Here is a 12,303-nt window from a genome sequence, read left to right as displayed (position 1 = left end):
CCCCCTGACATGCCAGGACACCAACCGGGCTCCCTAGGGGTCACTGCGGTGGACTTCAGAAAAGCTCCCACGTGCATAGCTCCCTTACTTTGGGAGCTCAGTCCCCCAACCCCCCCCCCCCCCAAACCCACTACCCATAAATGTACTGCACCCACTAAAATTGCTCCAGGGACCTGCATACAGCCTCTAGGACTTATTGCTGCTGTATAACTTTGGCACACCAGTTCACACCTGAAGACTAATCTCTCTGAAAAAGTCCTTTCTTGAAATAACCACGTTTACTCACAGTTAACTGCAGATCAGAGGTTGTGCCCCACTGCCAAAGAGTCCCCTGGTACTAAGATTAGCAGTAGGTCAGAGCTGGCACAATGGTGTACAATGCCCTCTTTCAGCACCATTCAAGGTAAGAACTACGTTCTCTAACGTGGGTAACACAGGAAAGGGAACTAAAACTGGCTTACAAAAATGGCCACTACCGTATGGACTACAACAGGAAACAAAACAGGGCACACTCTGACCCAGTTAGCAGGGGGGAAAAACACCATGGGAGTAGAGCCCAGTGCCCTACACCCACCACAATGCATTGCTACTGTGACTCTGCAGGGCACCTAACAGAAAAGGTGTCACACTCACCCGAGAGCCACATCGCAACCAGGAAAAGGCTGTCGGAGGATACAACACATTCTGCTGTCATGGAGGTGGGTACGGCATTTCAGGCTGGCATACAGGCTGGCAAAAAAGGTTTTTAGTTTCATTTTTTTAGTTTGGAAGGGGATTGGTGACCACTGGGGGAGTATGGGGAGGTCATACCCCATTCCCTCCAGTGGTCATCTGGTCAGTTGAGGCACCTTTTTGAGGCTTGGTCGTGAAAATAAAAGGACCAAGTAAAGCCGGCGAAATACTGCTTAACGTCACTTTTTTTTTCCATTATCAGCGAAAGCCGGCCATCTGGTAGCCACGCCCATGCCCGCCCATATCCCGCCTTCGCTAATCTACCGACACGCCCCCTTGAACTTTCGCCGGCGAAGCAACGGGAAAGCGGCGATGCTGTCAAAAATGCCGCTTTCGATTATACCAATTTCGCCGCTTTTAAGAAATCGCCGGCCATCTCCCGATTTATGTCAGGAAATGGCTGGCAATCACTTTCGATTATAAGCTGGATAGATACCTATGTGCCTGTATAAAACAGCCCTTCCTCCCTCCCCAGTAGCCACAATATATTTTTTTAACAGATTTGCACCTGCTTCCTACGTGTAAATATGTACATGTATACATTGTGACTTTACTCCAGCTTGGCCCAAATGGCATCCCTGGGATTGCCTTCACACACACTGTTTAAAAGTAGGTACAATCGTTCAGTGTACTTTTTTATCCATGTATACCCATGTGCAATTTTCTGTGAGATATTTTCTTTCTAAAACGTGCTTTATACTTGGAAAATGCTTTGAAAAATTTACATTATGTGCAATAGTGTCTAGCTTTTCATAGAAGGCTCAAGTCACCCAAATCCTTTGTGGCCTCTGATGAGCAAATAGTGGACAAATACACAGATACAACTGTCATAAAAGAATATATTTGGGAGATATTTAACAACTTTCTTTTCTGTCATCGCACATTATTAGCTATATTCAGATATGTAAAAATATGACATATTAGGAGAGAAGAGAGACACTGAGGCATAACAGAGAAAGCAACGCTCTTAAGCACCAAGAACCAGTGCCCATGTTTACTAGTTTAAATTATAAAAATGTTCATCGTGCCTGGAAAAAAAATGATATTAAGAAGTATCTACCATGTCCCAATAATGCCCAATACTGTACTTACAGTAATCTATTTACCCTCATGCATCTGTGCATTTTGTCTGCCCCTGTCAGCCCCCAGACTCAAATATATTTACCCTTACTCAAGTCTGAGCAGGACAGGTTCTGCAGCCTTGCAGCCCCCATTAAGTCCATTTGCCAACCCAAAACCTTCCTCAAATACTTTCCTAAAACTTCTTTTGGTGCCAATCCAACAATCTTCAGAAAATTAATAAAGCATAGATTCTGAAACTTAGACTGATTTTCCAACATTTCCAATTTCCTTCGCAGTAACAGATTGTCTTTCAAAATAACTGGACCATCAACTTTCCATACTGACCAGAAGATGCTGACGTTGAAGATAGCAACAATCCCACCAAAAGAGGAGGTGGTGTCAAGATAGCACTCCACAATGATGGATCTTCAGGAACAGCTCAAATTTGCATTCCACCATCCATTCTGCCACCTCTCAGTGAATGAAATGAGGGCAGCGGCTGTCAGAACTCCTCAGGAGACAAACATGCTATTGAGGACTAGGGGGGTGGGGACACCATCTCTCCCATAAGTGGCTTAATTCCCTACAACCACCTATCCAAAGACTGATGTGGCCAGGTTACAGTGAACGTATCTATTTAAATGACACAGTGGTAGTTAGGGGGTCCTGCTACCACATGGATATGACCCCTTCCTCTTCTCCATGGCTCTAAGTTGAGGTAAAGTCACCAAGACAGGTAGGTAGAACGCTGTGGTTATCGTCTTCCTATATTTTTAAATAACTTTATTGAATCAATCACCAAAAATACAGGAGTATATAATTACACAGTTATAATCACCAGGGCAGAAATGTTTAGGCACCTGCCCCAAGGTCAATGCTAGCTCATACCCAAAACAAAGCCTGCAGTGGCAATTTGACACTATTTTCATATTTTAACCAACGCTTTTAAACACCTTACTCAAAAGCCCCAACCCCTATCCCATGTGCTTTGTATAATTTTAATTATTTTATTATAACTACTAAGGCTCCCTCTAAATTAGACATCAGTCACTGCTTCTAGTCCATGGTCTCTCCAGACCCATTCACTATCACTTCCTGGAATATTCTATTAGGTTACATTTTTTTTACAAGAAACATCCATTATCTGCAGGAAATTAACTTTTTTTTTTTCTCCTCAAATACATTAGCATTCCTAGCCATTAGTACATATTTTTAACTGAAAATCCACACAGCAAGTGATAGCATTCAAGCCACATACTTACAAAGTTTTTGCAGCCACAAAAAAGACTGCATGTTCTTCACTTAACCCTCCATTGCCCCAGGTAGAAAATAAGTACCTGTACATATGTAAACTGCTTTGAATGTAGCTGCAAAATACCACAGAAAGGCAGTATATCAAGTCCCATTTCCCTTTCATGAAATGTCAATGGCTCCATGGGAAGGGTTCAAAAAGACACTCTCTCTAGTGAAAAATACAAGCTTCACCATGAAAGAGAAAGTAAATTTTACCTGATAATTTTCTTTCCTTTAATCCTATCAGACCAATTCAGAACCCGTGGGTTATGTATCAACCAGAGGATGGATACAGAGAAGAAAAAGGTTCAGTTTGCTTTGCTCTGTAATGGCACCATGAAGCATTAGGTCATCAGTATTTTGAATGACAAAAACAATGCATCAGATTAATTCTTCTAATGAATCAATTAGAAGAGGTGCAGAAAAGGGCGACGAAAATGATAAAGGGGATGGGACGACTTCCTTATGAGGAAAGGCTAAAACGGCTAGGGCTCTCCAGCTTGGAGAAAAGGCAACTGAGGGGAGATATGATAGAGGTCTATAAAATAATGAGTAGACTTGAATGGGTAGACGTGAAGCGTCTGTTTACGCTTTCCAAAAATACTAGGACTACGGGGCATGCGATGAAGCTACAAAGTAGTAAATTTTAAACGAATTGGAGAAAATGTTTCTTCACTGAACGTGTAATTAAACTCGAATTCGTTGCCAGAGAATGTTGTAAAGGAGGTTAGCTTAGGAGAGTTTTAAAAAGGTTTGGACGGCTTCCTAAAGGAAGTGTCCATAGACCATTATCAAATTGAACTTGGGGGAAATCCACTATTTCTGGGATAAGCAGTATAAAATGTTTTGTACTTTTTTGAGATCTTGCCAGGTATTTGTGACCTGGATTGGCCACTGATGGAAACAGGATGCTGGGCTTGATGGACCTTTGGTCTGTCCCAGTATGGCAATACTTATGTACTTATATATTATTTTTCAGTTTTGTATCATGGTTGAGCCATAGTATTTGGCCTGTTGTCTAAAAGACAATGTCTAAGTCACACTTTATATTCAGAACAAAAAATCTGTTTTGCTTACCTACCATTTCTCAAATTAAGTTGACTTCTATACACCTGCAGAGGCAAAACCTCACAGTAACAACTTTTTCAGATACATCAGAAGCAGAAAGCCTGTGAGGGAATCTGTGGGATTGTTAAATCATGAAGGAACAAAAGGGGCACTCAGGGACAAGGCCATAGCAGAGAGACTGAATGAATTCTTTGCTTCGGTCTTTACAGAAGAAGATTTAAGAGATCTATCTGTATCAGAAATGTTTTTTCAAGGGTGACAATGTTGAGGAACTGAAAGAAATCTTGGTGAATCTGGAAGATGTCCTGAGCCAAATCGACAAATTAAAGAGTAGTAAATCACCTGGACTGGATAGCATAAACTCTAGGGTATTGAAAGAACTCCAATATTAAATTGCTGACCTGCTGTTAGTGATCTGTAACCTGTCATCAAAATCGTCCATAGCACCTGAAGATTTGAGGGTGGCCAATGTAAGGCCAATTTTTTAAAATGGTTCCAGGAGTAATCCAGGAAGTTACAGACCGTTAAGATGATATCAGTGCTAGGCAAAATGGTGGAAACTATTACAAAAAATACAATCACTGAACACATAGACAAACATGGTTTACTGGGACAGAATGAACATGGATTCAGCTAAGTGAAGTCTTGCCTCACCAATTTGCTTCATTTCTTTGAAGTTTTGAATAAACATGTGGATAAAGGTGAGCCGGTTGATGTAGTGTATCTAGCTTTTCAGAAAGCACTTGACAAAGTACCTCAGGAAAAATCCTGAGAAAATTAAAATACCATGGGATAGGTGGCAATGTTTTGTTGTGGATTAGGAACTGCTTTATTTATGACATTCATATCCCACATTAGACAGAGAAAATACTCCAGTTCAATATGGCTTGCATAACAAATATTATTGATAAACACATTTCAGACCGTTAGTATGAATTTATATTATATGAAGAAAGATGAATTAATTTTTGGGATAGGGTACTTCTTAAAATAAAATGATCAAGAAGATTTACTATTGATGGGGTTAGGTTGATTGATCAGGCTTCAAATGATCTGGAACCAAAATAATGTTGTAGGAAGGTATGATTTGGCAGAAATCACTAGTTATATTCATTTTAATGCTGATTGTTTTCATGAAAGGATGAGCTAAAGAAATATGTTTTCAGAAGATTTCTGAATGGCAGGTAATTATCTGTGCATTTTAATGAATAGAAAATAATTAATGGATAGGAAAAAAGAGGAAAAGGTTAAATGGCCATTTCTCTCAGTGGATGAGGGTGAATAGTGGAGTACCCCAGGGATCTGTACTGGGACTGGTGCTGTTGAACATATTTCTAAATGATCTGGAAATGGGAACGAGTGAGGTGATTAAATTTACAGATGACATAAAACTATTCAGAGTTGTTAAAACACATGCAGATTGGGAAAAATTGCAGGACGACCTTAGGAAACTGGAAGACTGGGCGCACAAAAGGCAGATTAAATTTAATGTGGAGAAATGCAAAGTGATGCACATTGGAAAAGATAATCCAAATCATAGTTACCTGATGCTTAGGAGACAGCACCCAAGATCTATGTGTCATCATGATCAATACGCTGAAATCTTCCACCCCGTGTGCGGCAGTAGCCAAAAAAGCAAAGAGAATGCTAGGAATAAGACAAAGCATACTATAACACCTCTTTATCACACTATGGTGTGACCTCACCTTGAGTAATGTGTGTAATTCTGATCGCTGTATCTCAAAAAAGATATAGTAGAATTAGAAAAGGCTCAAAGAAGGGTAACCAAAACGATAAAGGGGATGAACTCCTTTCATATGAGGAAAGGCTTAAGAGGTTAGGGCTCTTCAGCTTAGAAAGAGACAGCTAAAGAGAGATCTACAAAACCCTGAGGGGTGTAGAACGGGTACATGTGAACCGATTGTTTATTCTTTCGAAAAGTAATAAGACTAGGGGACACTCAATGAAGTTATATGGTAATAATTTTAAAACAAACAGGAGGAAATACTTTTTCACTCAACAAATAGTTAAGCTCTGGAACTTACCAGAGGATGTGGTAACAGTGCTTAGCATATCTAGGTTTAAGAAAGGTTTAGATAAGTTCCTGGAGGAAATGTCCATAGTCTGCTGTTGAGATAGAAAACCATTGCTGTGTCTAGGATCAGTAGTATGGAGATTCTGCCAGGTACTTGTGACCTGGATTGTCCACTGTTGGAAGAAGGATACTGGGCTAGATGGACCATCGGTCTGCCCCAGTATGTTTTTATTATGTTATTTTAGTTTTTTTAAGACAGATCTTCAGCTGTGGCCAGATTTATAGAAGTCTAGCTTACAGATAGTGACTTAGGCATTAATTCTCCCACATTTGGACTACTGCTAAGCCCTGCTGTTTGGCCCATCACAGAATGACATCCAGCACCTACAACTAATACAGAGCACTGCAGCACATCTTATCAGAGGGTTTAGGAAGTACGATCATGTCCTACTGGTTTTAATGCAGTTATACTGGCTCCTGATTCAGTTTTATATTTATTTTAAAGTGTTACTTCCAGGGGGAGTTTGTTATTTGTCATTGGTGTTTGAGTTGTGAGGAAATCATGGCATTGGTAGAGTCTTCTAAGATCTATAATACTGTGGAGTGTCAAAGCAAATGCAAGGCGCAGATAAAGAAGGCCAAGAAGGATTACGAAAAAAAGATAGCATTAGAGGCAAAAAAACATAGTAAAATTTTTTTTCGGTATATTAAAAGCAGGAAGCCGGCAACAGAATCGGTTGAGCTGCTGGAAGACCGCGGGGTAAAAGGAGCGATCAAGGAAGACAATGACATAGCGGAGAGATTGAATGAATTCTTTGCTTCGGTCTTCACCGAGGAAGATTTGGGTGGGATACCGGTGTCGGAAATCGTATTTCAAGCGGACGAGTCGGAGAAATTTACTGACTTCATGGTAAACCTGGAGGACGTAATGGGGCAGTTCAGCAAACTGAAGAGTAGCAAATCTCCTGGACTGGATGGTATTCATCCTAGAGTACTGATAGAACTGAAAAATGAGCTTGAGGAGCTACTGCTAGTGATATGCAATTTATCCTTAAAATCGAGCGTGGTACCGGAAGATTGGAGGGTGGCCAATGTAACGCCGATTTTTAAAAAAGGTTCCAGGGGAGATCCGGGAAATTATAGACCGGTGAGTCTGACGTCAGTGCCGGGAAAAATGGTAGAGGCTATTATTAAAAACAAAATTACAGAGCACATCCAAGGACATGGATTACTGAGACCAAGAGGCATATTTTCAAAGCACTTTGGGAGGCTAAGTTCCATAGGTTTCTATGGAACTTTGGGAGGCTAAGTGCTTTGAAAATGAGCCTCCAAGTCAACACGGCTTTTGTGTGGGGAAATCTTGCCTGACCAATTTACTTCAATTCTTTGAAGGAGTAAACAAACATGTGGACAAAGGGGAGCCGGCTGATATTGTTTATCTGGATTTTCAAAAGGCGTTTGACAAGGTACCTCATAAGTACATAAGTAAGTACATAAGTAATGCCATACTGGGAAAAGACCAAGGGTCCATCGAGCGCAGCATCCTGTCCACGACAGCGGCCAATCCAGGCCAAGGGCACCTGGCAAGCTTTCCAAATGTACAAACATTCTATACATGTTATTCCTGGAATTGTGGATTTTTCCCAAGTCCATTTAGTAGTGGTTTATGGACTTGTCCTTTAGGAAACCGTCCAACCCCTTTTTAAACTCTGCCAAGCTAACCACCTTCACCACGTTCTCCGGCAACGAATTCCAGAGTTTAATTACGCATTGGGCGAAGAAAGATTTTCTGCAATTTGTTTTCAATTTACTACTCTGTAGTTTCATCGCATGCCCCCTAGTCCTAGTATTTTTGGAAAGCGTGAACAGACACTTTACATCCACCTGTTCCACTCCACTCATTATTTTATATACCTCTGTCTCCCCTCAGCTGTCTCTTCTCCAAGCTGAAAAGCCCTAGCCTCCTTAGTCTTTCTTCATAGGGAAGTCGTCCCATCCCCGCTATCATTTTAGTCGCCCTTCGCTGCACCTTTTCCAATTCCACTATATCTTTCTTGAGATGCGGCGACCAGAATTGAACACAATACTCAACGTGTGGTCGCACCATGGAGCGATATAACGGCATTATAACATCCTCACATCTGTTTTCCATACCTTTCCTAATAATACCCAACATTCTATTCGCTTTCCTAGCTGCAGCAGCACACTGAGCAGAAGGTTTCAGTGTATTATCAACAATGACACCCAGATCCCTTTCTTGGTCCGTAACTCCTAATGTGGAACCTTGCATGACGTAGCTATAAATTCGGGTTCTTTTTTCCCACATGCATCACCTTGCACTTGCTCACATTAAACGTCATCTGCCATTTAGCCGCCCAGTCTCCCAGTCTCATAAGGTCCTTCTGTAATTTTTCACAATCCTGTCACGAGTTAACGACTTTGAATAACTTTGTGTCATCAGCAAATTTAATTACCTCGGTAGTTACTCCCATCTCTAAATCAATTATAAATATATTAAAAAGCAGCGGTCCTAGCACAGACCCCTGAGGAACCCCATTAACTACCCTTCTCCATTGTGAATACTGACCATTTAACCCCATTCTCTGTTTCCTATCCTTCAACCAGTTTTTAATCCACAATAAGACTTTTCCTCCTATCCCATGGCCCTCCAATATCCTCTGTAGCCTTTCATGAGGTACCTTGTCAAATGCCTTTTGAAAATCCAGATATACAATATCAACCGGCTCCCCTTTGTCCACATGTTTGTTTACTCCTTCAAAGAATTGAAGTAAATTGTCATGAAAGGCTACAGAGGAAATTGGAGGGTCATGGGATAGGACCGCTGCTTTTTAATATATTTATAAATGATTTAGAGATGGGAGTAACTAGTGAGGTAATTAAATTTGCTGATGACACAAAGTTATTCAAAGTTGTTAAATCGCGACAGGATTGTGAAAAAAAAATTACAAGAGGACCTTACGAGACTGGGAGGCTGGGCGGCTAAATGGCAGATGACGTTTAATGTGAGCAAGTGCAAGGTGATGCATGTTGGAAAAAAGAACCCGAATTATAGCTACGTCATGCAAGGTTCCACGTTAGGAGTTACGGACCAAGAAAGGGATCTGGGTGTCGTTGTCGATAATACACTGAAACCTTCTGCTCAGTGTGCTGCTGCGGCTAGGAAAGCGAATAGAATGTTGGGTATTATTAGGAAAGGTATGGAAAACAGGTGTGAGGATGTTATAATGCCGTTGTATCGCTCCATGGTGCGACTGCACCTTGAGTATTGTGTTCAATTCTGGTCGCCGCATCTCAAGAAAGATATAGTAGAATTGGAAAAGGTGCAGCGAAGGGCGACTAAAATGATAGCGGGGATGGGACGACTTCCCTATGAAGAAAGATTAAGGAGGCTAGGGCTATTCAGCTTGGAGAAGAGACGGCTGAGGGGAGACATGATAGAGGTATATAAAATAATGAGTGGAGTGAAACAGGTGGATGTGAAGCGTCTGTTCACGCTTTACAAAAATACTAGGACTAGGGGGCATGCGATGAAACTACAGTGTAGTAAATTTAAAACAAATCGGAGAAAATGTTTCTTCACCCAACGTGTAATTAAACTCTTGAATTCGTTGCCGGAGAAAGTGGTGAAGGCGGTTAGCTTAGCAGAGTTTAAAAAGGGGTTAGACGGTTTCCTAAAAGACAAGTCCATAAACCACTACTAAATAGACTTGGAAAAAATCCACAATCCCAGGAATAACATGTATAGAATGTTTGTACGTTTGGGAAGCTTGCCAGGTGCCCTTGGCCTGGATTGGCCGCTGTCGTGGACAGGATGCTGGGCTTGATGGACCCTTGGTCTTTTCCCAGTATGGCATTACTTATGAACAGGTGGATGTGAAGCGTCTGTTCATGCTTTCCAAAAATACTAGGACTAGGGTGCATGCGATGAAACTACAGTGTAGTAAATTTAAAACAAATCGGAGAAAATGTTTCTTCACCCAACACATAATTAAACTCTGGAATTCATTGCCGGAGAACGTGGTGAAGGCAGTTAGCTTGACAGAGTTTAAAAAGGGGTTAGGCTGTTTCCTAAAGGACAAGTCCATAAACCACTACTAAATGCACTTGGGAAAAATCCACAATTCCAGGAATAACATTTATAGAATGTTTGTACATTTGGGAAGCTTGCCAGGTGCCCTTGGCCTGGATTGGTCGCTGTCGTGGACAGGATGCTGGGCTCGATGGACCCTTGGTCTTTTCCCAGTGTGGCATTACTTATGTACTTATGTGGATCCTGTACTGAGACTTTGCAGGACGAAAGAAGATCTGAATGTTTTGATAGAAGATGAAGACTCGCTTGTACACTAGGGCTTTTGAAGGGGTGATGGCATGGCTGGGTCGGGGGGGGGGGGGGAATTGATCAATTGAATTTGTTGCTGTGTATTTTTTTTTTTACTGATGTTGTTGGATATAATTCCTTCTCATAGTACCCTGCATAGAGCAGGTCTGAACTGCACTTGATAACTGTGACCTAATACCTAATAAATACTATACCTATGATCAGCAGCAGCAATATTCAAGTATATATAAAACAAATCCCTACTGGGACAGCAAGGAGGATAATTCCTGAATGTCTTGGTATGCATCTGAAAGGGTCAGTTGTACTATGATGGGCCATCATCCTGGGTAGCTAGGGAGAAGTGATATTCCTACTGCTACCATCTCTCTCAGGGCCCATTGCACTAAAGTCCTCAGAAAGAACTGTTCGCTATTTCCACCATGGTAAAAATTACTGTGGTGGAAATAGCAAGCAATTCTTAAATCGCATGCGGATTACCTGCACGGACTTTTACCGTGCAGCTCGGGTAGGAAAAGCACTAGTGCATGCGTGCAGCAGCCATTCGGTAAGCGTGGCTGCTATGCGTATGCCTTGAACATGCCTCCATGGCATTTCACATACAAGCAGCATCTTTAGCTCCAATAGATGCGTCAGGATCTCCCACATCACAGACAGTCTTGGGGATCTGCTCCGAGCAAACATCCAGCAGCCCTGCCAGGACAGCCAAGACGATCCCAGCTCCCAAGACAGGTTATCCCACCACTTCTCTGCCAGTATGGCAACGAGAAGGTCCAATCGGGAGGCGCCAGTTGCACAGCACGATGATTGAAAACAAGGGTGTTGGGGAGGAAAGAGAAAGCAACGTGCACGTAGGTGCCCACCCAGAGAAAAAAGGAACAGCAGAAAGACGTGAAAGTAATTCATCCAGAGTCAGAACGAAATGCCAAACCCCAGAGGCAAGAATGCTAGGATCCTGCAAAGACAATGGGAACAATTTCAGACTTCTGCTCGTCACATGAAGAACTGCCTGCTTAAGACATATCCTGACCTCCCGTGGAATTTCTGTTGGAAAAGGTAAGTGGTCCTTTACACACATCGCTCAGAAACGACTGTGCATCCCTCAGAATGAACATTTGAATACTGAACAGCTCATTTAAATACATTAGCTTACGATTCCCGGTGTCTGTTGCCGCGAACGGTAAAAAGCCCTCAGAGCTCCTTTGTGCATTCATTGCTGGATTCCCTGCTTGTTAAACCAGCTTTAACTGGTCAAAAACTCAGGTAGCTGGCCCGGTATGTTGTATGTATCTCCCCGTCAGCTCCTAGTGTGCACTGGCAAACTGGTGACAGGGGCAGCCTGTGGGTGATGTGGAGGAATGTGGGGCCTCATCTGCATAACTGAGTGAGTAGGGGCAGAAAAGCGGGGGCCATGTGTGAAAAACAGTCGCTCAATACAATATTGTGAAAAACGGTGTATAATCAAATCAAATCCTAGGGCCAGTCCTAGCTGGTGTGCCATCAAACCTGGACAAGTATACCAAATGGAAAAAATAAAAAACAATCACTACCGGATACTCAGGTCCAGAATGGCTCCAGAGCTCTGCTTTTTCAGCATCTCGCAGCAATAACAGACATCAGCAGTGATTCTTATATGCAAAAACTCTTTTCTGAATACATGCCTCTTCTCTCCAACTAAAGTGTGGAAATTAAGAGATGGCATTAGGGCTTAGTGGAGTGGGCATGCTGAACACAGCATCTTCTCTTCTTTCTGAGT

The 12,303-nt window shown here is 42.0% G+C and overlaps 1 protein-coding gene across 1 annotated transcript in view; it reads right to left on the bottom strand.

Annotated features, from left to right (window-relative positions):
* Positions 1-12,303, bottom strand: part of DCAF13 (DDB1 and CUL4 associated factor 13) — a 161,749-nt gene that overhangs the window by 92,511 nt on the left and 56,935 nt on the right.

The sequence above is a fragment of the Microcaecilia unicolor genome, chromosome 1 (genome assembly GCF_901765095.1).
Source record: "Microcaecilia unicolor chromosome 1, aMicUni1.1, whole genome shotgun sequence".
Classification (NCBI taxonomy): domain Eukaryota; kingdom Metazoa; phylum Chordata; class Amphibia; order Gymnophiona; family Siphonopidae; genus Microcaecilia; species Microcaecilia unicolor.
Note: the sequence above shows the minus strand (reverse complement) of the source record. Positions and strands in the feature narration are given on the sequence as shown.